The sequence below is a fragment of the Meles meles genome, chromosome 12 (assembly GCF_922984935.1).
Source record: "Meles meles chromosome 12, mMelMel3.1 paternal haplotype, whole genome shotgun sequence".
In the NCBI taxonomy this organism is placed as follows: Eukaryota; Metazoa; Chordata; class Mammalia; order Carnivora; family Mustelidae; genus Meles; species Meles meles.
In genome coordinates, this window is record NC_060077.1 from 92,182,217 (window position 1) to 92,207,530 (window position 25,314).

General features: G+C 43.5%; 1 protein-coding gene across 3 annotated transcripts in view; it reads left to right on the plus strand.

Annotated features, from left to right (window-relative positions):
* The first annotated feature begins 6,129 nt into the window (after positions 1–6,129).
* Positions 6,130–25,314, plus strand: part of ZNF407 (zinc finger protein 407) — a 425,547-nt gene continuing 406,362 nt past the window's right edge. For 2 of the 3 annotated variants that reach the window (XM_046025172.1, XM_046025173.1), the window contains exon 1: positions 6,130–6,317. The gene's annotated coding sequence lies outside the window, so the exon portion shown is untranslated. The remainder of the gene's footprint in view (positions 6,318–25,314) is intronic. The other variant, XM_046025171.1, reaches the window with a different exon arrangement.

The window sequence follows — 25,314 nt, forward strand, 5'->3', positions numbered from 1 at the left end:
AGGGTGTTCATATTAGTGAGTTAACAAAAGCTGTTTGTAAAATATATTGTAAGCAGTTCTGAGCAATATAACTTTACCCAGTGTGTTGGCCCGGAAACACGTGTGTGTGCAGTGTGAGGGTCTCGCTGGTGACACACGTTCTCTGCACTTGCAGCTGGAGGAGGACAGTGGGCCATTGACACACAGAGGACTTGGGGTTGGCCTCTTCTTCCTCCCCCTGCTCACTGCACATCCGTTTCTCAGCTCAGATGCCTGGGACTCCCGGGCCACCCCACCCAGCCCCCTTACTAAGGGCTGGACCCCGGTCCTCCTGCATATTTCCTGTCGGAAACTTGACTCATGTAGAATGGAAACCGGTCTTTCGTCCACCCTCCCACACCCGTTTCACCTGCAGTGTCCCTGATTTGGTACATGGACCATTGGAATCTTGACTATTCTTTGACACTTCTCTCTTTGAAATCCAGTTGAGTCTCAAAATCAGCTGATTCCATTTCAGGAGCCACCACTTCCACGTGCGCCGTCACTTCCCATGGCCTGAAGGCCAAATCCTGCCTAACTTCTGCAGGGTTACTGGGAAAGCCCCTGCCATTCTCTACATAAATGGCAGCCCTTTCCCACGCACGTATCGCCCCGAAGCACGCCTGTCCCAGCAGATGCTCAGTATTGTTTGCTGAAATCTTCCTTTTGTCTGCAGCGCGTTTTCTGAGTGTCCTCTGGTAGGCCTGCTGTCCCCTGCATGCGCTTGTGTCTGCATGCTCTTCCTCTCATGTTTTCTGGCTGAAACTGTCTTGGGAGCAGCCAGTGCTGCTCAGTAAAACAAGTCACGTAGGGTGCCTGGGTGGCTCAGTTAAGCAACTGCCTTCAGCTCAGGTCATGATCCTGGACTCCCCGGATGAGTCCCGCATCCAGCTCCCAGCTCCACGGGGAGTCTGCCTCTCCCTCTGACCTTCTTCCCTCTCATGCTCTCTCTCAAATAAATAAATAAAATCTTCAAAAAAAAAAAAAAAAACCCAAACAAAACCAAACCAAATCAAGCAGAGGTGCCGTTGACTGAGAATGGCTTGTGTGTGTCCTGCTGGGCAGCACTCGTGTCTTCATAAGGGTTCTGCCTCAATCCAGGGGCCACGGGAGAGCAGCCTGTGAGCTCAAGGCACCATTCACCATGTTGCACGTGGCCTTCACAATGTCCTAAGTACTTATGAATTGGATGCCGGCATTTCAAAATCAGTGCACTGATTTGCACAAAAGATTTCTCTTGAGCAACCACAAGATTTGGCCATGCTGATGTGCTGTTCCCATGGGCCGACGAGCCTGCTAGGTTGAAAGACTGTACTAAACACGGTGCCTGGCCCACGATATGCACTTGACAAATTTTTTAGAAATGGAAAAAGAAGGAAGCTCACAAAAGAAGAGAATGCTATTCAGTTTGGCTTCTCATTTCTACTGATAGCTACTTCCACTTAAAAAACAAGTCCTCAAATGCCATTTTATGATAGGGCCGAATGACTTTTAAATACTAAATGCTATTTTAAGTATCTAGTTTAAAAGGTATCCAACATCATCCAGCTATTGTTTTTTAATGTTATTTTTCAATTTAATATTAATTGATCATGTAGTGGCTGAAGACTTAAATAAGGATTTGTTATATAAGATGAAGTATTTATTTCTGTGATAAGGTACTTATTGTCAAATCTAATGCAATTATGTCACCTGCCTTTAATACCAATGCCTTTCGTGCAGGCAGCGAACTTAAACCAAGTCCTAGTCCTTGTACATATTATTTCTGTTCTTCCCTGGCCAACATCCACATTCTGTTCTGTAGAGCTCGTGACACTTAAGAAAGCTAATCTCCCTCTTTACTACTTTGAAAAGAACTTTCCTCTTTAGGAAGCAAGCTCTGGGAGGCAGAAGCTACGTTGGGTATATTCTATATTTTGCTCAGCTGTCCAAAGGCTCAAACAATTGATGAAGTTCAAAGAGAAATACAGGAGATTTTCTGAAGCAAAGTGATCTACTCTTTCTGTTCCAGCATGATGTGGAAGAGAACAGCTGGTAGGTATAATGACTGTAATTTCTTAACAGTTATGATAAGTAAATAAATGCTTCTGGGCTTTTTTAGCTTGGATAGATTGAACAGAAAAACGTTTTTGTTACATGGAAAAATTTTATTTAAAAACATTATGCCAGTATAATTTCTTATCCAGAATGAAAAAAGATGTCAGAAAAATTATGCCTTTGACTATGATAGAAAATGTGAAGTTTGAAATCATCTCACCTCCCACATTGAAATTCGCCAAAACAGCATTCAAAAAGAATTTAGATTTAAAATTCTAGTGTGGGTGGCTAAGTGTTCATAGCACATTCTGACTGTTATTGTAGGTAGGCATTTGAATGTAATGGCAGAACATGTTAATTTAAAGGAAATTAGAACTTTAAATGACAGTTAAATTAGTCACCAAAAATGACCAATGCTTTCTTTCAAATTTTAAATAGTCATAATCAAATAAAAGAGGCCAACTAAACTTTAAAACCCCACGTAGGGGTGCTGGATGGCTCAGTTGGTTAAACATCTGCCTTTGGCTCAGATCTTGATCCCAGGGTCCTGGAACTGAGCCTCACATCGGGCTCCCTGCTCGGCACAGAGCCTGCTTCTCCCTTTCCCTCTGCCACTCCCCCTGTTTGTGGCCTCTCTCCCACTCATTCTCTCTCAAATAAAATCTTTAAAAACCAAACCAAACCAAACCAAACCTCCACTTAAAGAACCAGAAGGCAGAGCTCAGGGTTACTACCCTAGTGCGAAGTGAGGGGAGGGAGGTTCTGGAAAGAGGAGGCACAAAAGGAGAACACCACATTCTGTACACTTTGCCTAAATTGCCAGATGACCTCTGAACTATGCATGTGTGAAGCAGACTCAAGCATCCCAGCTAAGGCTGAGGGAACTGAAGGTTTCAGCTGCATCGTTAACTACCAAGACACAGTGTGGAGTACGAGGACAGCCAAAGTAACTGCTTGTTAAACCCTTATCAACCACAAACAACCTCTTCAGAGGGACACAACTGAATTGATAATATCTACATTTACTTAAATGTCCGTAAACATCTCAAAATTACTAGACGGTTAAAAAAGAGGAAAACATGACTCCCAATCAGGCAAAAAGAGAAAATTAATGATGATTAATCCCCAAATGATTTATATGTTGGAATTCGCAGGCAAAATAGCAAAGCAGCTATTACAGCTTTGCTCAAGTACATAAAAAGAAAATATGCCTTCAAAAAGGAGCGTTGGGTGGCACAGTCCTTAAGCGTCTGCCACTGGCTCAGGTCATGACCCCAGGGATGGAGCCCCGCATAGGGCTCTCTGCTCAGCAGGGAGCCTGCTTCCTCCTCTCTCTCTACCTACTTGTGACCTCTGTCAAATAAATAAAATCTTTAAAAAAAAAAAAGTTCACAAAACACCAAACAGGTTAAGTATGAAGAAAATTATGGTGAGGCTCATCATAACGAAATCACTGAATGTCAAAAATAAAGAGAAAAATGTGAAAGTATGAAGAGAAAAATGACATGATATATAGGGAAACATGCAAGGGAGGAAAGAGCTGAATGATCTCTGCTCTGTCAGAAATGCATGGAGGCCAGCAGACATGGGAAGAGGTAATTTTTCACAAACATCTCTGTGAGCAGCACATGGGTCCAAGATAGTCTTTTCTATCCATTCTGGAAATCTCTTCTTTTTAATCAATAACACTTAATGAAATTATTAATATAAAGAGATTAAGGTCTCCTGCTGTGACTTATTTTCTGTGCTTCATTGGTAACCTCTTTTGGAAATCCAAATTACATAATAAAGGTAACAAGATAAAAAAATGGGTGCAAGGGTCCACTTGTTTGTGGAGCATAACAAATGACACGGAGGACATGGGGAGATGGAGAGGAGAAGGAAATTGAGGGAAATTGGAAGGGGAGGCAAACCATAAGACTATGGACTCTGAAAAACAACCTGAGGGTTTTGAAGGGATGGGGGTGGGAGGTTGGGGGAACCAGGTGGTGGGTAATAGGGAGGGCACGTATTGCATGGAGCACTGGGTGTTGTGCAAAAACAATGAATACTGTTACGCTGAAAAAAAAATTAAAAAAATGGGTGCAAAAATATGAGTAGGGTCTGCTTATTAAATAAGAGCATCATATTAGCATTAATTTCTTGATTTTGATAACTGTATTGCTATCTAAGCACCTGTCCACGTTCTTAGGAAATGTACACTGACATGTACAAGGCCATCATGTTTGTGATCTATTTTCAAATGGCTCTGGAAAAATATGCATAAAACAATGAAGCATATAATTATAGAATTTGGTTGAAGGAAACATCGGAATATTTTGTACTTTTAAATGTCAAAATAAAACATTATAAAGCAAAAAGAGAGGTCAGAAATGAAATGTTATCCAAATTCTAGTTGAGGGTGAATGGTCAGCTTGTATGAAGGAAATGAAATCTATTATTCTTGCATTTTTTTTAAATTAGGGAAAACAGACACCATCACAAATTAACACATGGATAAAATGAGGTCCAACTGACTTCCTTAAAGTCACATTATGATGTAAAGACCTGTTTCAGCAAAATAACGGATGATTAAAAGTGAAAAATAAACGTGAATTTTATTTCAGTGTGCAAGAAAGAAAGAGGACATGTTAACTAAACCCCCAAGGTAAGAAAGGTAGATCGATCACCCAAGGACCAACCGGGATGCCTAATCCATACGGAGAACCGCACTAGCTACTGCCAGCGTTCAGAGAGGTATCACCATGTCATACAAGACTAACACTGTCAAAACAGACAATTCAAGATGATAGGTACTACATTTTCAAGTAAATTCTAAGTAATTTTCTTTCTTTCTTTTTTTTAAAAATTCTAAGTAATTTTCAAGCGAACTCTTTGGAGAAATAATCTAGTTTATCAGTTATCTATTACCAATAACGTTTTCACGCAGTAAATGTTGACCATGATCTGAGCCCAAGGCATGCTTAACCGACCGAGCCATCCAAGTGCCCCTCTAAAAATATTAAACTTGTTATCATTAACCCAATATTTGCATTTTAAAAACAGAACTGAGCTGGACTTGACCTTGAACGATGATCTGGTTTAGAAAGCCCATCACCATAATCATAAGGCCGTAATTTTAAAATCCCATTTGATTAAAATTAGCTAAATACAAATCATTTCACAGGTGGCAAACAGCAAATGGCATCTTCACACTCTGACCCCAAAGGACATCCCTGCCCATTACTTTATACAGTGCCTCCGGCACTGCACTTTGCAAGCTGCGGTCTCCCTTGCCAGATTTTGGGTTTCCAAGGCCGGGGTTCTAGCCCGGAGGTCTGCGCACGTTCCCGCACAGGGGCGGGAGGGGGCGGACTGCTGCACCGCGTCGTGCTGGCTTTCGAACCATCTTTATGTTGTGCCCTTAACGTTTCTAAAAGCGGCCCGCGCGGAACGTCTTAAACACCAAGCACTTTTCAGCTTTTCCTGCCAAACTGGCGAACCACCACATTCAGCGTCTTGGCCTCCCGGGGCCTGCGACTTCGAGGATCCCTCCCTGGAGTCACCCGAGTTTTCCTCCGAAGCTGGAGCCGCGCGCGCGCCCAGCACAGCACAAAACCCTCGCCCCTCGAGAAAAGGGCCGCGGAGGCGCCGGGAGGCCCTCGAACCGGGCCAAGGCGGAGGACGACCGGCGGTTGGCCCGCGCAGGCCCCTTCCCTCCCGCACCAGCCGGGCCGCGTCCGTCTCCCCGTCGCCGCCCTCGGGGCTTGCTATGGCGAGCGAGCGAAGGGGCGGAGTGGGGACGGCTGGGGTAGGGAGGAGGCAGGACCTGCCGGGGGCCTGCCGCTTTGGACCCTCTGAAAATCCCGGGGGGCCTCCAGGACAGACGCGCCGGGCCCGCAAGCCTGACGCGCATCTCCCCTTGCTTAGATCGACTCTTCCACCCTTCCGCTTTCCTCTGCCGGGGCGGGGGTGGACTTCCGCTTTTACCTCGGAGTGACTTCCGGCAAGAGCTGATGGACTGAAACCAAGGCAGCACCAGGGTCTGCCGGCCACTCGGGGCAGAGACACGGAACCCGATGTGGGTTTCGCTAAACCAGTTCCGGGATCCTATTTTTCGGTCGTGGTGTCCGGCGCTCGGTCCACCACGGAGTCGATCTGGGAGCCGCCGGAAGTCCCTCCGAGGAGACACAGGAAGTCCCTCCCCTTCCTCCCAGAGGGAAGACGGTGAGCCGGAGGAGTCAGTCAGAGAGGCGAGCAGGAGCGATTCCGTCGGCAAACAGGTAAGTTATTCTCTGGCCGGGGCGGGGGGTTTGGAGGCGGGGACCGTCCAGCGTCAGCGCAGGGCCTGGGGGCGGTGGCTTGAGGGCCCGGGCCCGGGCGGCTGGGCGCCGGGAGCCCCGCCAGGGCTCTTCGCTCTTCCTCCTCCCCCCTCCCCCCGCCTCCGCCCCTCCCCGCTCGCCGGTCCCTCCCGACGCCGCCCAGCCTCGCCCGGCACACGCCCGCCGCCCGCGGCCTGGCCGCCGCCCGGCCTCCGCTCCCGCCCTCCCCCGCTCTCTGCGCGGCAGTCTGCGGCCGGGCTCGCGCGGTCGGCGGGCCTCGGCCGCCCCGCGGAGCCGGCTGTCAGCACCTCTGCACGCAGCGGGGCGCTTCTTACCGCCCGGCTGCCCGGCGCGGGGCTGCGGGGGTGTCGGTTTATGGTCTGGGCGGTGGTTTCCTCCTCCGCCCGCCCACGCCCGGGTCACCCCCAGATGCACCCGTGCGCCGCTGCCACCCGCGCCTCCTTCCGTTAAGGACGCCGGGGGGGGGGGGGCGGCTGGTGACCGAGAGCAGCGCCACTGCAATTGGAGGGTCCTGGCCCCTCGCGGTCAGCGTCTCGATGCCAGGGGCAGGCCCGGGCTGCGGCGCACGGCTGCTTGCAGCTGCGGGTTTTGTCCCGGTAGACACGCACCTCCTCCCAGCCAGACAGCACACCCTGAGTGTGCCAGCCCGTGTTCCGGAGATCAGTCCTGGTGGAGGTGGCCCAGGCGCTCCTGCCCCCTGTGGGCTGCGAGGAGTTGTGAATAGCCCTTCTGCTTCACTGGGGGGTTCAAGAATGGGAAGGGCATCCGTGGGCACACGTGTAGGATTTCTCTATTTTATAGGTAGTCATAGCCCTCATGGTGACGGCCTGGCAGCTTTACAGCCAGCGCTGGTGGGGCTCGTCACCGTACGCACCTGTTCTGCGGCGAGTCCGGTCCAGCAGGGACCCCGCGCCGGGAAGGGAACTGACGCATTGATGAGAGCATCATTTCTGGCGTGTGCTCCATTTGCTTCAGGTAGCACAGCAGTCTCGTAGAGTAGGGATTAATTCTTCCCTTTTTTCCCACTTAAAACCCAGATTAATGTGACCAAAGTTAATGTCAGAATTCAAATCTCAAGCGTTAGTTACGCATTCTTCTGCAAGTTCGGTACACTCGAGGCGACTAACTCCTGTTGACTTGTCTGACAAACAGTAAGGCAAGGTTCTCTAGCAGCTGGTCTTTCTGTAAGGCAGATGTGATTGTTGCTGATGACGCAGTTGCCACTGGTGCGTTTTTAAAAACTATTTTGGAATAATTTCGAATTTGCAGAAGAGCTGTAAGGTAGGACAGAGTTCCACTGGCATTCAGCAACGTGACGTGAGCAAACAGTGGTCCCTGCTTATTTCCAGACACCACCGTAGGTACTGGGGTTGGCAACGCACTGTGATTTCAGGACCTGCTTGAGGAGGTAGATACAGAAACAAATAGAGTGCGTTTTCCTAAGTGCTAACGTGGAGATGCATAGAGCAAAGGATGTCTGGCTGTCTGGGAAGCAGACTGGGTGAGGGCTCTCAGGATACAGGGTTTGAGTTAGGTCCCAGGGATTAGTGGGCATTCACTTGCTCCATGGGACTTTTCTCCCAACATTGACTTTAGTTGGGTTCGTGTTGTTAGAGGAGAATTCTCTGACCTTTGTAAATTAGACTCTCCCTCTTTCCCACATCTCAGAGAAGGGGTTTTGTATGACAGGTTTCTTAGGTATCACAGTGGTGAGAAGAATCCCAGTTCATAAATCCACGAACAGGAGAAGAAATTAAGCTGTTTTTCTTACGCAGTAATGGAAGTGTCTAGTTCTATACGTTTTAAAATTCTTTATTTTCAAACTTGTTAAATACTTCTGTGGTCAGATCATACATGTTCTTTGTGCAGGTTGGGGGCATAGTTCTTCTGAGCTATAACCTGGTGTGTTAGAACTCCATACCAGAGGGGACGTTTGAGTGAGTGTCTTAGCTCGGCTGCTACAACAAAATAGGATAGCCTGGAGAGCGGAAACCACAGAAATTTACTTATCGCAGCTCTGAGCATGAAGTCCAGGATCAAGGTGCTGGTTCCTGGTGAGGACTCTTCCTGGTTTATAGATGTCCCCTTCCTTGCTGTGTCCTCACATGGCAGAGAGAGGAACTCAGGACTCTTCTCCCCTTCTTTTTTTTTTTTTTTTTTTTTTTTTTTTTTTTTTTTTTTTAATATTTTATTTATTTGACAGAGAGAAATCACAACTAGACAGAGAGGCAGGCAGAGAGAGAGAAGGAGGCAGGTTCCCCGCGGAGCAGAGAGCCTGATGCGGGGCTCGATCCCAGGACCCTGAGACCATGACCTGAGCCGAAGGCAGAGGCTTTAACCCACTTGATTCATCATGGAAACCCTAGTCTCATGATATCATTAAAATCTAGGTACTTCTCAAATGTCACACCTGCAAATACAATGGGGATTAGGGATTTCACATATGAATTTTGGGAGAGGACACAATTCAGTCTACAGTAGCTGGATTTCTTGGGAGATTTTGTTAATGGAATTTCTCCTGTACAGACTTGTTATAGAATAAATAGGCAACCGTAAAGTCAGCATTTGTATTGCTTTTGCTAAAGCAAACACAATTTTATCTAAATAAGACATTATATACACACACACACACACACACACACACACATAAATTTATTTGTTTGTTTTTTGAAGATAGAGAGCACATGCATGAATGGGAGTGAGGCGGGTGAGGGAGAGAGAGAATCCTGGAGCCGACTCCCCACTGAGTGTGGAGCCAAGTCTGGGCTCCATTCCAGGACCCTGAGATCATGATGCGAGCCAAAGTCAAGAGTCAGTAGTTTAATCAACTGAACCATTCAGGCACCCCTTCTGTTAGATATATTAAATGTGATTCAGAGACCAATTGAGGGAAAGAAGAAATTTAGATTGTTTCATTTTGATGAAAAAGAAAGATGTGGGGAAATACTTGGGTGGCCATTTCACTTTTAGGCCTTATAGGAGGGACTGCCTTCCTAGATCGATCAATCTTGGTCTGAGGCATGTGGCAGTGATCTGTTCCAGTTCCCTGGTCGTCCTGTAAGGAGGCTGAGCCCCCACAGAAGCTGAGTAATCTGTCTCAGAGATTAGTGGCGGAGCAGGGATTAGAATCAGGCTTCCTGATTCCCAGGCCAGTCTTTCTGCTTCCATCAGTGGTTCTCAAAGTGAAGGTGCAGCTGAGTCACCTGGAGAGTGTGTGAAAACACAGCTGCTCAGCATCCCCGGGAGCCTCTAACTCAGCAGGTGTGGACTGGAGCTGAGAATCTGTGTTGCTGACCAGCTCCTCCTGGGTGATGCTGAAGCCGTGGGCTCCTAGGTCACACTTTGACACCCCTGGCCATACACGATGTGATCTATTTTTTTGATTAGGAGAGTAAGTAAGCTCCATGGGTTTATACCAGTGTAAACTTTTCCCTGCTACTCTGAAAATTGGGTGGTTTAATTTTGTGTTACAAACAGCAGTGCACCAAAACCATAATGATTAAATGAAAAAAAAAAGGACTAGAAATATAGTGTTTCTTGGAGTCATTTTGGCATTTTCAAGGATAATTTTTGGAGATAATTCTAGAGGTCAAAACCACTTATTATTGAAGGGGATTCACGTGAGCTGTGAGGCTCCTCTATCTTACTGACATTTGCACTAAAAAGGTGTCTGGATTAATTGCTAGGTTGTATAGGAGTGAAAAATTATTCCAGTTTTGTTAGTCTATGCTTTTCTCTGTTCTAAAATGTTCATTTCTTATATATCAAAATATTATCAGGCTCTAGGAGTTACGTAGCCATAGTAGATGTTAAATAAATGTAAGTTGAATTGAATTAAAAAAAGATTAAGGGGGAAAATAAATTAGGCCATTTATCTGGAGAGATTTCAGTGCCCTAGGAAAATGACTGTATTTTCTACATTATTGCAATTACAGGCTTTTATGAAATAATTACAGTTTATTCCAGCATAAGCCCTGTTTGCAAATATTGGAATTTTTAAGCACAATTTTGGAGGATGTGGCCTGTTTTTATGTTACAGGTAATGAGTGATTCATCTCATACCTCTGTGTATTGTTTATCTGAAATGATTTGCAAACAACTTATACTTTGAAATAATTTGAGAATTACAAAAAATTGCTAACGTAGTTCAGAGAGCTTCCGTATACTTTTCAGCCAGCATCCCTTTATTAACATCTTATGCATCCACAGTGCGGTTCCCAAAACCAGACAGTTTCTGGAGACTTTGAGGTTCACCACCAGGTCCTTTTTCTGGTCCGGGACCCAGTGCAGTATCCCACATTGCTGTGCGGTACTCGGTCTCCTTAGTCTCTTCCAGTCTGTGACAGCTCCTTTTGATTTTCTTTATTTTTTATGACCTTTATACATTTGAAGAGTGCTGGTCAGTTATTTCGTAGAATGTTTTCATTTGTCTGATGTTTTGGATTTGTCTGATGTCCTTTCATGAGTAAAGTGAAGGTGAAGCATTTTGGCAGGAATACCTTGGTGATGAAGTTGTGCTCTTCTCAGTCTCCTATTGGGACCTACATGATGCAGATAAGTCTTATCACTAGTGAATGTTAACTTTGATCTCTTTGTTGATATAGTGTGAGATAGCTGTGCTTTAAAGTTAAAAATTTTCCCTTTGAAATTAATGACTCTCATCACTTCACTGATCTTTGGTGCAGAAGTTTAAAAAGAAATTAGCATATAATGTCAGAATCCTTTGAGCCTCTCCCAGTTATGAGATATTTCTTATCTCGGGAGCTTTATTCTTATTTGTTGGACACCAATGTAGCAGGGAAGGGGAAAAGTGTAGGCCCTTAGAAGAATGGTTATCCGCTCAAGAACTTTTACTTGATCTTGGTCAGTCTCAGTTTTGAATTGGCAGGAATGGAAGCTGTTTGTCCCAGTTCTTTTGCTGTGGTTCTGCAATGTCTACATTTGTCTTCCAGTGTGTGACTTTCCATAACTACACTGCATTTCTTAAAATTCTCCCTAGAGCCTTTTTGCAGAAGATAGATACACTTCAGTTCCTCACGAGGTGTTTGCGCCAAGTATTCTCCCTCTTATCAGCAGCTGGTTGTCCATAGAACTGGGGGCGTGTGTTCTCTTTGATGCTGGATATATTACACATATACACATATTATACACATATTACACATACGCACCTGTAAATTGTCTCTGCGTTCAAAGTGTGTGCCTTTACTGTCCCAGCCAGAATAACTTGAAGCCATGTATCTGGTCTATCTCCCTGCAAAGCTCACACGCTCCATGGGTTCAGGGAATAGACCTCTTTTTGGTTACCAGTGTCTTGCTTGGTACCTGGCACACCCAAGGCACTTGATAAATGTTTACGAATAAATGAATATTTATATGTGCATTTTGTTGACTGCTTTTTAGTTACTGGAATATTGTGAACATCTTTTCACATTAATGCACTGTAATCTGCACCGTGCTCCAGTGTACAGACAGGCTCTAGCCCACCCTGTGTCACTGGATATTAGGTTGTTATGATTTTGTATTATAAAGAGTTTCATGCTGAATATCCTTAAATGCATATTTTGTCCAGTTATTTCCTGTGGAGTCACTGATAGCTCAAAGAATATACCTATTATAAGGCTGTGTGTGTATACACACACACACACACACACACGTAGTGTATATATACATATATATATATATACACACACACACACACACCCCTGTAGTGTGTGTGTGCATGTGCACATGCTTGTGTGGAGAGAGAGCAAAAAATTAACTTCTAGAAAGGTGTATAGATTTATATCCCAGCTGATACTATTGAGAGCAACAGTTTCCCCACACTTTTTCCAGTGCTTAATTCTCTATATTTTTAGAAAGACATCACATTGAGTTTTTGTGATTTTTTTTGAGGATTCTTTCTGGGATGTGGTAGGTTGGGGATCATAGTCTAATTTCACATTGAAATTTTTCCTATTTTTGTTTTCGTATTTTTAATATTTCAAGTTTTCATGTTTTTGTTTGCCCCAATGAGAGAGCAGAATAAATCTCAATGAAGGAGTGAGTGGTTAACACCTCATCAGTATTTCACTTGGGGCACTTTTTGTATCCTCCCAAAAGTTATATTTGGCTGTGGGCTGTGAGTGTGGCCTTTACCAAATACAAAGCTTATTGAGAGTGGGATACATTTCTAAATCACATCATTTAAAAAAAATTCAACTATAGGCCCATCAAAGGCTTAAATACATCAAAATTGTGAAACTTCTAGAAGACAAGGTAGGACAGTAGTTGTAGGATTCTGATATAGACAAGAGGTTCTAAAACAAATCACAGAAGGTGCAGACCATAAAGTAAAAGATTGATATGTTTGACAATATTAACATTGATAACTTGTATTTATTACAAGAAACCATCAAGTAAGTGAACAGAGAAGTCACAAGTGAGAAGAGGCGTTTTCAGTACATGTTACTGATAAAAGATTAGTATCCAGAAGGGTAATTGGCAAATCTGTAAAAATAGAAAAATGGGCAAAGGACCCCAGTAGGCATCTCACAAAAGAGGAATCCCCGAATGCAAAGATTTTCAACTTAATTAGTAATTAGGGAAAGGCAAATTAGGATGAAAAGGGTATATAGTTTCACACACATTAGGTTGGCGGCAGTGTAAAAATCTGGCAGTATCTGTTGTTTGGGAGGTAAGAAACAATTGGTGTGCTTACGCATAACTAGTAGGAGTCTAACTTGGTGTGATAACTTTGGGATTATCTAGTGAAGTTAGAGATGCATGTACCCTTTGTCCCAGTAATTCCATTCTTGAGTCTTTTTCCTAGAGCAGTGCTTCTAAATTGTGTTCCCAGGATTTCATGGGAACTTTGGAGGCAGATTTTGGGTCTCAGCCTAGACCTACTCAGATGTGGGGATGGGGCCACTTAACAAGCTCTTCAGGTGATCGGGTGCACGCCAAAACTGGCAAACCACTGCCTCGGAGAAACTCCTGTACTTGAGTGCTTGGTGGCGTGTACAAGAGTGCTCACGGTTGTACTGGTAAAAGAAAATTAGAAGCAGTGTCCTTCACAAGTAGAATACTTCTACCGTGAGGGACTATACAGTAGTGAAACTGCATGAATTTTAGCTACATGCGTTACCAAGGGTAAGTGTCAGGAATGTCATCCGGGGGAAGAAAAGATTCTTCCAGAAGAATGCACTTAGTCTTTTCCTGATTTTTTTTTTTTAAGTTTAGACATTTGCAAAACAAAATTGCATATTGTTAGAAGTACAGATTTGATGAAGTAGTAAAACATAAACACAAAGTTCGTGTTAGCAGACGGTTCTGTAAGAAGAGGATAGGTGATGGGGGCACCAAGAGGGACTACGAAGATAAGGATTTCATTTTCTTAAACTGACCTATACTATGATGCTTTCTTCCATGATGCTGAATAACTTGCACATGTTAAAATTATTTTTTGTGTCTACCAAATATTTAAAACACAAACATGTATTTTATTTTTTCTGTTTGCAAAGTCTATGAGAGGGACTATTCACTTTATATGAAAAAGACAGGATGGGATGATTGTGGTAAAGATGTGTTTTTGCAGGAGTTGGGTATAAAGTTACTTTCAGGAGCAGAGATTTCAAAAAGAAAATTGGTTTCGATGATAATGATTGTTAATACTTGCTGAGCAATTACTGGGTGCCAAGCACATTCTGTATTGAGTTTATACTCTGTTGAGGTTTGACCCTCACGGTGAACCCGTGCCACCACTACAGAGGAGGAAGGCACCTGTGGGCACGTGTCTGATCTGAAACACACTGTCGACAAGATCAGAGCAAGGAGACAGTTTGACAAAACAGTAATGACTGAGAGTGTTGGTGTTACGAGAAAAAACGCAAAAGTCAAAATGGGAGTGTGGAAGACTGGTAAAGGCTCTGTTCATCCCATTTGCCATGTTACTTTGTCTTAAGTTTGTTTTTAAATGTATGTGACTTTATCGTTCTAGCAGATGACAAGTCCCTAAAGCTGAAAAACAATCGTATTCTGTTGCAATTCTAAGGGCTGCGTCTTCCAGGTCATTAGAAAGTGGTGTTATTGCAGAGGGCTTATGAAATCATACTTCTTTACTTGGGCAATTGGTTGCTAAAAAGGGAACTTTTGGGAAATCTACCTTTGCCTATTTTTTTTTTTAACCTTTGATAATTTTTTTTTTGAGTGTCATATTCATCTCATATTAGAGGACTTTTTCTTAAACATTGCTTCTGCTGAAAACCTTATTTAAAGCCATGAAGGTTTGAAATTAACAAGTACAGGATAAATAAAAATGTGGTTCTAGAAGCCCTAAGTCAAATTATATGTCCTATAGAACCAAACAGCACTACGATTTTTGTTTAATATTCAGAGTGCTAAAATTTTCTAAACCAGGAGAACTGTCAAACATTTGTAATTATATCTTGTCATACTTTGTAGCAAAGTCAGCCCCTAACTAAGAAGTTGACAGCCCATGATAGTCCTTCCGTAGCAGGGATGTCTGCATTTCAGACACATAGAATGCTTGTCAAGAGATCCCTTATGGGCAGATGTAGAACACAGGCTTCTTAAAACAGATTTTAGATACTTAGGTTTTTCTAGTTTCTGCTGCAGTTTGCCAAAGCTACATTATCTCAGTCTCAGCTCTCCGTGCTTTTCAGTTTGATGTTCACGTTTCTCCTTTATTTTCTCTTATATGCTCTGCTTTTTGTTCTGTAAAAACAAACGGGGCGCCTGGGTGGCTCAGTGGGTTAAGCCTCTGCCTTCGGCTCAGGTCATGATCTCAGGGTCCTGGGATCGAGCTCCGAATTCGGGTTCTCTGCTCAGCAGAGAGCCTGTTTCCCCCTCTCTCTGCCTGCCTCTCTGCCTACTTGTGATCTCTCTTTCTGTCGAGTAGAGAAATAAAATATTAAAAAAAACCCACAAACAAAAAACAACAAAACAATGTTAAATAAAAACAAGTAAGGTAATAAGAAGCCTGGTTGGGCAAAGACACTGTTCAGCACAGTTGGAGTCAGACCAATGTCGTCATCCGATGCGGCCAAAGTCCAGTGTTCTTGTCAGTCACTGAATATGATGGAAACTTGGTGTTTTAGACCTAGAAGGAGCAACAAATTACTGCTTTTGAAGTGTACAATTCATGTAAGATTTCTTCTAATTCTGAATTATAGTTCAGAATTTGAAATAGAATTATTGGATCAATTGTTATAGGATGAGGACTCATAGTTATAGGAGTGCATATAATTATAAAGACATTAGAATTTAAACTAAGGTGCTAATGTACTTTTAAAAATAGCTTAGAAAATTTAGATCATTAGTAGAGGTTATAGAAATTACTGTCTTTCAAAAAATGAGATTTAACCGTTTTCATTAAGGATCTTCTGGGTCCATCATGTGGTTTTGCCTATGGTGTTTAACACCCTAGGCTTTCAGGGTGGTAGAGGTTGAGGCAGTGTTTGCCAAAGGGGACATTCAGAATATTTCTTTGCGGCAAGTGATGACGTCGGCAAATGGTCTGGTGGGGTGGGGCGGGTCTGAGCTCTCTGTGTGGCGGCCAGTTTAGTACGGCACGTTTACTCTCTTTCCTGGTTCAGCTTGCTTGTTCCCCTTTCCTTCTTCCTCCTCCTCTGTGCCTCAGCTGCAAGTCCTGTAAATATGTGTGAAGTCTGTCTTGTGTTTTTGAAGGTAGGAAGGACTTTAATCCAGGAGATCCCAAGTCTGGCTCATCACAGTCATGCGGGAGCTCTTCATGCCTGCCTGCCTGCCTGCCTGCCTGCCTTCCTTTTCTTTCTTTTGAGAACACAAGTGCAGGGATGGATGTGCAAGCTCGAGGGGGAGAGACAGAGGGCGAGAGTGAGGGGGAATCCCAAGCAGACTCCAGGCCCTGCAGGGAGCCCGACATGGGGCTCCATCTCATGACCCTGAGATCATGACCCGAGCTGAAGTCAAGAGCGCTGCATTTAACTGACAAGCCACTTAGGCACCCCTCGATGTTCTTAATCACAGTGTCTCCATGGGTAGGTCCAAGGGTTCAAGTTTTGATGATGAGGTGAATTTGTAAGTGATGGGTATGGTCTGTAATTCCCTTGTTTTACAAATATGAAAGGATGAGCTCCAGGTTTGCTCTTGGGAATAGTTGCCTTTCTCACAGCTTTTGTAAGTCTTGTAAGGACTGAAAGCTTTCCTTAATGTTCTCGTGAGAAACACTGTGATAACTTTGGGGTTGGTGTGTGCTAGAGGGGGCTGGCCACCCACCTAAACCCGTCAGTTTTTCTCTTTCATACGATGGAGCTACAGGGCCCTAGGTCGCCTGTTCCTGACCTTGGCAGGAAGCAAGTGTGAGTCAAGCGGTAGATGCCACTTTTCAGTCAAGGCTTTTAGGAAGCAAATGTGCTGCCTCTTTCCTGCTCCTTTGCTCTGTCCGCTGGATGCAGGCGATGAGGAAGCTCTAAGGCACAGCCCTGAAGACGAAAGGAGCTGGGATTCCAGAATCAGCGGGGACCTGACTGCCTGCAGAGCAGGAATACCTACCTGCCTTGGAAGCTTTCGAGAGCAAGACACAGACTTCTGTATTTGTGTTTGACCCATTTTCAAGCCCAGTTCTTACGGTAGTTAAGGGGTTAGGGCATTAACTTCTCATCAGGTTGGTTCCAGCTCTTGTATCCAAATCAGAAAAGGAAAAGCAGGTTGTGAAGCTGTCGGAAATTAGTGTTCTGTAGTTACCCTTCTCCACAGAGAGAGTTCTGTGAGCTGCTCCTCAGAGTGTGGAAGCGTGGGATTACAGGGCTGGGGTGTCCTGTCCTTCTGCCCTATTTTCGTAGAAATGTGATCTGAAGGCGGCTCCTAGCCACATGTGACGCTCCCTAAATGGCCCCTGTGAGACCACCGAGGAGGGCCTGCTAGCATGCGGGAGAGGACTGATTTCTGAGCATGCTGGTTTCAGAATGAACTCAGAGCTGACAATTCTTATTGATTTTTATTGATTTTTTAGAATTGATAGAACTAAAAAATTAGTAAATGAGTAAGATGTATGTGATGCAGAATTTTTCAAGTGTTGATATTTGCCTACTTATTGTTCTTGCTGTATTTCATGCCATAGTATTTTAATCTCAAATTTTTTTTAACTTGGCCTTGTCATAGGAAGTGATGTATTAGTGTATGTGGCCCTATTTTTTTTTCCCCTATGCATAGTTGAGTAATACAGACTCATTTAAAAATCCTTGCTTGTGGTATAGGACTTTATTTTAAAATGGCATTGGTGATACCTCTGTTCTGGGGAAATACTGTTCACGTGAGAAACACTTCCTTAGTCACTTCCGTACTTCATTCATAGATTTGAATAGAAATAAATGCAGCCACTGGAAACCAGCAGACACATATGTCTGAGGGGGTTTGGCCGCAGCATTTTCCTCTTGAGAAGGTTGGTATTCTGTTTGCTTACTGCCTGCATTTGTTGTCACTGAGGGATCACCCAAACAGCATGTCTCAACCTCTCGCCAGCGGTGTGAAGGAGAAGCGGATGAGCGTGGAAGGAAGGGGAGATCTTGGAAAACACTGAGTCTGAGGCAGAGAAAGCACGTGATGGTGACCTTGCCCTGAGCGCACGGAGGGTGACAAGGCTTGAAGGGAGCCGAGAAGCACCGCTAGGTCACTGCTTTAAATTATTTTGACTGTGTGAGGAAAGAAAGACAGTGGGGAAATTACTGAGCTGTCCCCCTTCTTCTCCTTCCAGTTGCCCATATTCTTTTGTTCACCTAAGCATAAGTAAGGTGCCACCATGGGGACAGTCTGGGCACTTCAGCAGGGGCAGGGGCTTTGTAGGGGGCGACTCTGCTATCCTTGTAACTGAGGAGGTACCCCAAGCACGCCTTCACTCCCCTCTCGGTTCTAGAACTTACCTAGGATGTTGGGCTTACGTTTTACTTCATGTAAAACATAAAGTACTTTATGTTGTACTTTATGTTTTAACCTCTTCATTCATTTTGGTTGTTTGTCTCCTGATGTACAAATTAATACAGAATATTTGCCTTCTAAGTTGAGAAGGGAGCTTCTTCGTTCAAGTGTTCCAGAATTTTGTAGACGAGTCTTAAGCACTATAGATGATGAACAAACTGAAACTCAGCCTTTTTTGCTTTTGCTTCTGAAGAGTCTGACTTTGTATATAGTCATTTTCTCTCCTGCCTTTCTTTACCCATATTTTATTTTTTGAATTCATTAACACTCATATCAGCAGGCAGGATAAATACAAGCAGGGAAGACAAATAAAGGAAAGGTGATAGAATTTCAGATGAGTTTATTTTCGTAATTTGTACCACATCAGGTAAAACAGAAGAAGTGTGTTAAAATACTCCAAGAACAATCATTTAAATAAAGTTTAAATTAAAGTTTAATTTAATGTAAGCATTAAATAAAGTTTGGAGGTTATTTAACCTCTCATTTATAGTAATTAGTTAGAATGAGATGTGAGAGACACAGAGGCTTAGTCAAAAACAGCAAAATGGAAGTCAGGAGTGTTCAGAGGGAAACTTAAGAACGGAAATAAATGTAGTTTTACTAGGTGAAAACTATGGGGAAAGGGTTAAGAAAAGTTACAGGAGCACAAGAGCACTGTGTAATGAATGACCAGAAACCTGCAGAGAGAACCTTCTAGTGTAATGAAGGGACCCACAGGTGTATATGATTGCCAGTGGCTCCTAGTCACAGAGAACCGGACTGGATGCTATGGTCAGAACTTACATGCGGAGGACCGGAGACGGAAGCGGTGCCGACTGGACCTACGGATGTGAGAAGTCTTGTGATGCCTCAGCCGTCTGTGCTCACTGTGTGCCTTTTCACATCGTGCCTTTGCGGGGAAGCTCCGCTGTGTGTGCCAGTTTGCAGCCTTTTGCGTGGGACGTGAGGAAGGTTTATCTGCTGCAGATAGCTGGTTGATGCACTGGAATTTTGAAGGTTCACCACATTAACCAGCTTTGCCAGGACCAGGAAAAATGCCCTCATACTCCTCTGAAGTAGGACGTTCTGTTGGCATTGGCATCTCCCAGGACTTTTTTAAGGCTGGTGTGGAAACTGCAGTGGGCAAAAATGGACGGAAAGATGCCAACATTCCCCCCCCCCCCCCGCCCGATGGCAGAGGAGTTAAAACTTTTTAGTACAGAGACTCAGCTATACTAGGAAGGGTAACTTCTGCAGTAGGCCTTCTGTCGGAAGTCACGTCTTTTTGGATTCCTGGGAGTCTAAATGGGAGCTACTAGTTAGTGTATAGAGTAAGGGTTTTGTGAAGTCTAAGAAGTGATCTTTGTCACTTTGAAGGAGCGTTATAGTCTTCTAACCCTCGCCCCCGCCGACGGTTAGTAGAGATGTGCGGAGGTCTTTGTAAGCTGTTGGTATGAAACCAGCTCACCTTTTTGTTGGTGGTGGTGTTCTTTACTTTTTATTTGGGGATAATTTGGAGAGTATGCATACTCTCTCCTACACATACGTGTGTGTACACACACACTTTTTTCCTGAACCTTTTGAGAGTGAATTTTAAGTATATCATGACCCTTTACCTATAAATCTTTCAGTGTCTGTTTTCTAGAGATAAGGATATTCCTGTATATAATTGAAGTATTTAATTTTAGAATTTTACATTAGTACTTACAGAGAAACAGAACCAATGACATATTAAATGCAGATATATAAAATATGAGACTGGCAGGGGGGCACTGTTGGAGTGGGAGGACCCCTTTACGAGAACTTCGGGACTCAGTATCCCCAGCTTTATCACAGTCTTCCTGCATGTCCCCATCCCAGCCTTGAGGGGCTGGGTCCTTCCCTGTTAGTGCCTTCAGAGTAACAGTGCACCGTTGCGAGGAGGGCACTCAGCTGGCTTTCTGATTTAGCCAGTCTCAGAAGGATGTTCGGCATTTGAGACGCAGCACTTTCAACCCTGCAGAGATCAGGCTTTCCTCCAGGGCACACTTGGAGGCTCTCAGGTCATTTATGCTGTGCTTGAGCAGGGACTCCGACTCCCCGAGCTCATCATTTTCTTTCATCATTTTGTCCGGTTGCATTAGGGCCAAGCAGCCAGTCATTATATTCCGTGGCTCCCAGATGCGTTAGTATCGTATATAGAGTCACTTAGCTCTTGCTTTCATGTAAGTGGTTGATTAGGAATATCCAGTGCAGATATTTTGTGTATCTGTAATCTGTTCTCATCGTAGACCAAACAGAAGTGCTCTCTCTGTACTGAAAACAGAATTGTCAGCATCTTTAATCAGTTTAGAGAGCCTCTTCTAGAAGTCCCAGAACTACGTCAGAAAACTTCGCCTCACTGTTCTTCTCCAGAACTACCCTGTACAGAGCTCCGTGTCAAGATTCTGCAGAGAAGCAGAGAAGGAGAGTAGGCACATATGTGCGTGTGCACGCGGATGAGCGGCTGTGGTCCAGGGCTCGCTCACACGGCATCAGGGTTAGGAGTCCCACAGTCTGTTTTCTGCGGCCGGGAGACACAGAGACCTTGGTGTTTTCATTCTGATCTTGAAAGCCCAAGAACCAGGGGTGTGAGGGCCCGAGAAGATGGATGTCCCAGCTCAAGCTAAAACAAAAACCAAATTTGCCCTTTTCCTGCCTTTTTGTTCGATGTTGGCCCTCAGCAGATTGGGGGACACCCACCTGCATTGGTGAGGGTGATCTTTACTCCGTCTGTTGATTCAGGTGCTTGTCCCTTCCAGAAATGCCCTCATAGACACACCCAGATGCAGTGTTTTACAGGCTATCTGGCTATCCCTTAACCCACTTAGTTAACACATACTGTTAACCATTGCAGTCTTTTTTGTCAGTTGACCTAAAATGTCCTTAGTAGCATTTTTTCCCTGCCACCACAGGATCCAGGTTGAGAACAGACATTGCATTTTGTTGTCCTGTCTCCTTTGCCTCCTTGAATTTGGAATGTTCCCATAGTCTGTCTTTTATGACATTGACATTGGTGAAGAATGTAGTCCTCCTGTTTTTTTTTTTTTTTCTTCCCCATGTTAAATAAAGTATTCCTCACTTTGTGTTTCTCCGCTGTTTCCTCTTGTTTAACTGCAGGATTTGCATTCTCAGCTGCACGGATGCATGGGTGTCCTGTCCTTCCAAGAGTGTCCTGTCTGGAGGCATATCCTGTCTGTCTGCCCTTCCTTGAGGGTGTTAATTTTTACCACCCTCCCCCTATAAGGTGTTGCTGATTTATCCACCAGACAATCAGTTACTGAGGTTGTTTTTTAATTCTTCCCTTGTAACTGATAAGCAGTTGCTTTATCACCATTTAAGCATTCTGCATATCGAAATGACCCCCCCCCCCCCCGATTTAGAGCCCGTTGGTGATTCTTTGGCACTCTTTGCCACTATGATTGTCTGTCTCCTTTACTCTGTCCGTCTTTACCAGTCGGCCCTCAGCATCCTAGTACACACAGAGCCGTCGTTTGCCCATCGGTTCATCCATCTGTCTGTCTGTCTCCCAGCTATCAATATGGACTTACCCATTCCTGTGTCTACTGGTGCTTAATTATTTGATGCTCCAGTCGTCCCAGCATTGGCCAGTGGGAGCCCTTTCCAGCTGACTGCAGTGTCTTTGTCACATTGTTTTTTTAAAGCATTTCTCCACTTTTTGACATAATAAAGCAAATGCTCCAGGCTCGTCTTGTACACTACATCTTGTACCTACCTTGCTGCAGCCCTAGAATCTGTCGTTTCTTGAGGCTGCCAGGTTCCTTTTAGTAGGGATGGTGCTGGATGTCAAGGTCGGGTGTTAATGGTGTGTTAATTGTTGCTGCCCACCTCCCTCCCTTCTTGATTGTCAGCGGGAGGTCCTGAGTGTTTCACCAAACATCCCCCATAACTATCCTTTTATTTATTTTGACTCTGAGTTTAGTCCAAGAACCACAATCATGAATGTATTTCTTTCTTAGGGTTTCTCTTCTTTTCTTGATCGTGGTCATCAATTTCCATTACTTCAGCCATCTGTAGAGACTTTTTAAAGTGTCCATGTCAGTCTTCCCCCCCAAAATAATCTATTTTAGAAAGTATAGGAAAATATTAGGAAAAAGAAAAAAAGTTACCTATAATTTTGCTGCCCAGAGGAAAAAAAACTATTAACTTTGGTATGTAAATGGACTTGGCTGGATCTGCATCCATTTTAAAATTGAACACTGAAGGCTTTCTCCTTTCTAAATATACTTTCTTAGCACCCACATCTTTTCATACCTAATAATTTATATTCCAAATGTCTTGAGGCTTGATGGTTTTATATTGTGGGTTAGCTTATTGACTTTTGGAATTACAGTGTTTTCCAGATTTCTCCCCAAATTAGCAGTTTCAGTCTTTTTTCCCTGCAGCTCTGTGATGAGCCATTGTACCCGTCCCCACTCTCCCCAGTGGACCTGCTGAGGAGGTCTCACCAAGAACTCTGGAACGTGTCTTGGGACGTGTTTTTGTTGTATTTCTCCCAGATTCGCAATTTGGAAATTCCATTTTTCTTCCTATTTTTCTACTGGAATGAAACAAAAAAATCCATACCTTTTCTCTTGGTTAGTGCCGAGTGGCTTCTTACTGTCACTGAGGGGTTTTCTCCTTGAATGTAGGGGTCTTATCTTTCTCTCCCATGTAACCCAGGACTCTGAGGCTCAGGGTCAGTGGCTGCCACCCATCTTGCAGCCTTTCGTTGGACCCTTGGGACGAAAACAAAGACTTCCTTCCTTGCACTTTAATGTTCTTTTTTACTAGTGTTTAAAATTTTCAGAGTAAATATATTACATGTTTCTTTTTATTCTCCTCCTTTTTCCTCAGCTTTCATATACCATGTGCTTCATTCTCTTGCCTTTTGAAAAAGATAAAAGGCAAATCTGAGGAAGGTATACTAAGTTTTATCATGGAATGCTTTTTTATGGGCATATTATAAATTCTTGAAAATAAAGGGTCTAATGGAAACACTTAATGAGAAAGTACAGGAGGCTCTATCACACGTACCCCCCTCCCCCTTTTTAAGTGAATAGACCGTTTAAACTAAATTAAGTAAAGGATATAAATTCTGTTGTTTCAGTTTTAATATTTCATGACTGATTTTATAGATGAAATTATATTTTACAATAAATAGGAAGAAGAATTTATACAGCCTGTTCTATTTGATGTGAAACAGCAAATCCCATTTCTCTGTAGTTGTAAAGAAAATTCATTATAATGTCTTTAGTTGTAAGAGATGGTTTCATTGTGATTAGTTACATTGATAGTAAAACAACCTTTTCAAATGGCATAAGATAGTAAGGTCCTATGTGTCTGCTTTTAATAGCCCTGAACTTTTTCATTCTCTACTCAGAGGCTTCATTCTCTTCTTTTATCCTGTTTTCCTTTTCCAATAAAATTTTATTTCTTTAAAATAAATTTAAAAATATTTGATGGAAATACTAACAAGCATTGGTTTAATAAATGCTTTTTGAGGGATATATTAAATTTTAGCTTTTTGTGTAAAACATTCCTGACTGCAAAAGCTGCAGTTGTCAGAGGTGGTTGACTTAAGATTGTCATAAAATTAAGTTTGTTACTGGATCAACTTACTGTATTTGGAAAATAGTACTTGAAGTATAGGAAGATTGGAAAAAAAAAAAAAAAAAACAGCAAAAATGAAGTAGCCGGATATGGATTTTGAGCTTCTTTTGCAGTCTATTTTTGTCCCGTGATTTGTTGTTTTATGCTGCTTTTAATACATTTTCATAAATAGTGTTGGAAAGGTGGAAATCTTTGGTAATGATAGGGATGATGGTCTTTTTATTCTGTTGTGATCACCGTGTTTGACCTTTATTAATATGTTTTTTTTAGTCATTGTTTTAGCTCTTTCTGAGGCACTAAGCACAAACTCTGATTTTTAACTTTCAGAGAAAAGTGAATTGGATATTGGAAATAAAATGTAGGTATCCCTGGCATAGAAGCAAAATTCTCTTCTGACTTGAGTGAGAATTTTTTCCCACCAGGTAGTTTGCCTTTACTCGTACCTGTCACTCAGGCCGGGGAGCACATAGTTTGGGCCAGCTGGTCTTCACTGAGTCCTTAGATTCTGGCCAGGGGAGGTTCTTTGTTGGGATTAAACTGAACACGGTACACGAGATATTCTGGAGTTGGGACTTAATCAGGCTCCTGGAGTCCAGTGACCAGAGGTCCCCAGGTCTCCTGAGCTTGCATGGGTTCTGCCGGGGGCAGGAGAGGGTCACGTGATCTGTGGCTGTACATGTCTGTGTCCCCTGGACCATCTCATTGGGCCTGGGGACTATTAGGAGTGTAGGCTGTCAACATTTCCGAGCCTAGCTGGAAGGGAACTCATGGCTACTGTTAGTTCTGGGCCAGAACTAACGGCTTGCTAAGCAGTTCCAGGGGCCTATACGAGTGAATGTCTTCGTCCAAAATGAGCAGGTTTTTCAGGAACCATTAAGACATTTCTTTTATTCCATACAAATCTAAATTCAAAACTCTGCCTCATCTCTTTATTAGTTTTGTAATAATTCTTGATTTTATTATATCAGTTTTCCATTGTAAGCTGTATCCGATCTGGTTTTGGTAGTGGAAGAGGTATAAATGTAAATGTCAGTTAAGGAAAGCTCTAAAATCTTCTCAGGCAAGTTTGATAGGAGCTGTGCTCTTGGTATGCATTTCAAACATTGTACTTCAGCGAACACACACTCATCTGTGTACCTAAATCTGACTGCGCCAGCACAGAGGGTTCTTGGTGAAGATTGGAGCACACAGGAAAGGAAATATATATAAAATATACACGAAGGAGGGTGAAACTGAGCCATATCTCTTCTTGCCAAGGTGACCAGGAGAGAAGGGCGTTCTGTTCTCTGTCGCTACGTAACACATTAAGAAAGAAAGAAAGAGAACACAAGGATCTCTTACCTCCTGTTTTCTGTGGGTCAGGAAGTTTCTGGCT